This window comes from Magallana gigas, chromosome 1, assembly GCF_963853765.1.
Source record: "Magallana gigas chromosome 1, xbMagGiga1.1, whole genome shotgun sequence".
Taxonomy (NCBI): Eukaryota; Metazoa; Mollusca; class Bivalvia; order Ostreida; family Ostreidae; genus Magallana; species Magallana gigas.
In genome coordinates, this window is record NC_088853.1 from 32,985,902 (window position 1) to 32,990,105 (window position 4,204).

General features: G+C 31.6%; 1 long non-coding RNA gene across 1 annotated transcript; it reads left to right on the forward strand.

Annotated features, from left to right (window-relative positions):
* Positions 1-2,769, forward strand: LOC136270056 (uncharacterized). Its single transcript, XR_010707691.1, has 3 exons — positions 1-81; positions 892-982; positions 2,726-2,769. It is a non-coding gene; the product is annotated as an uncharacterized lncRNA (long non-coding RNA).
* Positions 2,770-4,204: the final 1,435 nt, after the last annotated feature.

The following is a 4,204-nucleotide window of genomic DNA, read 5'->3' on the forward strand; positions in this document are numbered from 1 at the left end:
CATTTTAGGTGCAAAAAGGTCAAATCAAATTAGCGGTAACTCAGAGGGATGAACACTAACCCATAAGTATCTTTGTATTTAGTAAGTATGTTTTGTCTACAGATTTCAATGATGTGCTTCGTAGGAAATTCTTGATACAAGAACATTGAGGAGTTGGATATCTTAAGTCATATTACCATCGTTTAATTTAACGATAATATAGCTTCATCAAGTCAAAAAACATGCAAACATATTTTTTGTGACAAAAATACAAAAAGGGTTGATTGGTAATATTATTTCTTAACTTTTATTAATCCAATTATTGACAGAGAGCAAACGATACATTTTAAAGAATGGTTTCTGATTAAAATATTGACTTCTGGGTCGTTTATTTATATTTGAATACATTTGAAATTATACTATTGTCATTGTTACGAATGAGGATTAATTACTCTATTCGGTTCAACAGAAGAAATTAAAAAAAAAATACGATAAAAGTTGACAGACGGACGAACAGAAAACCGGCGATAACCTTGTATTTGAAATGGTTGAAACTTTATAACTGGCATTCAAATGTTTGCTGGCCATTTAAAATGGAATAACGCTGCTTTAAAACGGGTGGGGGATTAACCTCTGCCTTTCAGTCAATTAACATATGACTGAAAAGTTACATGTACTCAACACATGTAATGACGAATGGCAATACTACAGTATGCCATTCAGTCAAGTTTTTAGACCTCTCAATTAAATTTTACCCATTAATAATTCATTGGTTTATTCTTGTAAGTGGCATTTAGTTGCAATCATGACAGCTTTTTACTTAATGGGCTATGCTTTTTAATCCTTCTAGCTCTAAATGCCGTTCAACTTCACTAAGGAATTGTTGAATTGTTGAAATGTTTTCACTTACAGGTACATGTTCTCAATGGTTGCATTATCCCCATGGGTGTCACAGATATGTGCATTACTTTGAGTGTTTTGTTCTGTAAAGGGGTAGCTTACGGTAGGAGTATTTTATTATTCACATAAATAATTATGGTTAAAGAACTTGTGATTTAATAATTATACATTTACTCTCAAACCAATGTTTTTTTCTTCTTATCTTAGATGAAGTTTCATTTTTTTTTTGTCTAAATAGGAAAAAATAGCTTAAAATTAAAACTGTAAAACTAACAGTCAGGAAACACTTTACCATTCGGGTAGATCGTTCTAAATGACCATAGGAATGAGTGACATGATTTTAAATAGGTATGGACAGTAGGAATACATCATGGACAGGGCATCAGTGGTTTCTCTAAGAGCACTCATCAGCTTTGGATTCACGAGTGTGTGTGTGGGAGGGGGGGGGGTGGGAGAGGGGGAAGTAACCACTAGGTTTGAAACAAGGGAGTTAAAGTGTGTTTTGTTCATTTAAAACAAAAAGTGCAACATATATTTAAGGTATCTCACTCCTCACGTTTTGATTTCAATGCGCATATGTTCATAATATTTTGATATTCATAAAGGAAGATGATTTTATTGATTTAAACATCACAAAAGATCATCATTTTATAAATACACAACATTCATAGAGAAAAACTATTTGAATTAAAAAAAACCCAACAAGTTTTGGGGAAAACTATTTTCTCGTGCAAAAGTTGTTTAGTCGAAAATTACAGAAACAAGCAATTTTATGAATTTTCTATATACTTTTCTTTTAATTATACTTTATTCATTATTCTGATAGGTTTGTGACATGATCTATAGGTGCTGTGTGACTTGTACATAACTAAATTTTGAGAGGGTGATAGACTTAAGCATAAAATTATGCAAAATAGAAAATGTCTGAATTTTTCAAAGTCAAAGTTTGCTAGCATTTTATACCTTTGAAACCATGTTTCTAAAATTTCATATCACTGACCCTCATGTGATTTTATGTCAAAATAATACTGAATACATGTTTAGGCAAACTGGATTAACCTTATAAAAATGTTGATATTCAAAAATTTAATTTCAAATCAAATTGTAATAATTATACAAACTGTCTTTTTAAAGTGCATGAAGGTCACATAAAATTGAAGCTTCGTAGAATATTTTTCGTGAAAAAGTTACAACAAATCCTAGTCAGGCTGAAATTCCATTTTAGGTGCAAAAAGGTCAAATTAAATTGGCAATAGCTTGGAGGGATGAACACTGACTTCCCATTATCTTTGTACTTTTTAAAGTTTGTTTTTTTTTTTTCTACAGATTTCTATGATATACTTATCAAGAAGATTTTGATACAAAAACACTGAGGAGTGGGATACCGTAAAACATGAAATCAGTTTCTACAGATATTGATTTTCTTCAATTTACATGAAGTACATGCAGGGGAATAGTGTTACACCCATAAAGGGTGTTTTGATCACGTGTTAGTTTTTAATTCTGACATACAGTCAAAATGGATAAAATATCCAAGATTGGCACAACAAATATTTAAAACCACATGACAGGAGTTTCAGGGGGTAGAAGATATAATATCATCGAGTCCAGAAAGAATGGAAAAGACATTGTAAAACTTAATTTATCTCTCTTTTTCATTATTTCGATCTAACTCAATTAACCTTTGCATGCACAGGTTAAATGCAGTTTAGCTTTTAAAATAATTACCATTTCATTGTTCATTGTGATTTCATAACTTAACATGTTTAACACTACTGAAAAATTGACGTGCATCTTATCAATAATATATAGCTGTTTTATAGAAAGACATTCTGTTTTCAAATAGAAAACGTAGGATTTAATAAATCAGCATGGGAGCATTATCCTCATGGTAACAGACGATGGGGAGCAGAGCGTGCTGTAGATGGTTTGTATTCACACCTGTCTGCTGCTGGAGGACAATGGAAAATCAACCGCAGAGTTGCGGGTGGACCTTGGACGAATACACATAATCCATCATATTGTCATATATTACAGGACGGAACATATAGAATCAGGTATTTATTTAGTTTTTTGTATATTTTAGTGTTTAATACAGTGCGTAAATTATAAAAAAATATGAATATGTTTCCTTTACTTATTTCATTGCATATTTTTTGCACCGATAACAAAAATAACATTTACTTCTATACAATCTTTGATTTTGATTAGATTTAATCAACGTGTATGCTTCAAGATTTTTGGGATTCTTGGTGTACGTATCAAACACCACTGATAAAGAAGATGGATTACTTTGCTTCATGGACATGAACTACACGCTAGAAACAATACCTAACCCGATAAACATAACATGTCCAAACCAGGAAGGCGGAAAATACGTCATATATTACAACAACAGGACACATCCTCCTTATCCCGACGGTTATTCTACCTATGCTTTCAATGAGCTTTGTGAAATGGAAGTTTTCTGTATGTTTAGCTCCAATTTCATAGATCAAGAGAGAGAGAAAAAGAGAGAGAATGAGAGAGAGAGAGAAAAAAAAATAGACAGACACACACATAGAGACAGCGACAGACAGAGACAATGAAGAGAAAGAGACAGACGGACAAACGTACAATTATACCGACTAAATCTTAATTGATATATTTGTTAGCTTGTCCCTATGGGTTCTTTGGAAAAAATTGCACAGACAAATGTAATGACACGTGCAATGGATGTAATGATGTCGATGATTCCTGTGACTCAGGATGTCACCCTGGCTGGTTTGGGAACTATTGTAATAAAGGTTATTGTATTTCTTTTTACACTACTCATTACAATATACAAGATTCTACTTTTATTTGTGTTTAACCTGTTTATTTATTAATTTGATTTTTTTGGGGAGGGAGTGTTTTTGCTTAAAATGTAGATGACCACACTCTTAAAGATCGTTTTATTTTTGTTTATTTAAAATCAATTAAATAAGACTTTTTGTTTTCAAATTTGAAAGAAACATATCAAAACGTGTAGTATTAACCCCAAAGATATATGTTTAAAATGAACCTAGCTTCATTTTTGAGTATATACTGAGATATGTTAAGGGTGTCTATAATATAGTAGCGATATTTATCAAATAATATGTTAGCATTTGATAATCTTGGAGTTCTATTCGAAAACAAAAATTGTTTCACAAAGTGCTATTTTATCTGTATACAAATAAGATGATTCGCAATCGCATGAACAGTATTTTAGTTTCTTGGGAATACCCTGTCACGTGATACTGCTAAAAATAAATTAACCAGGATTTTTTTTTCCAGGAACAGCTTTTTTTTATTTCAAGAGATA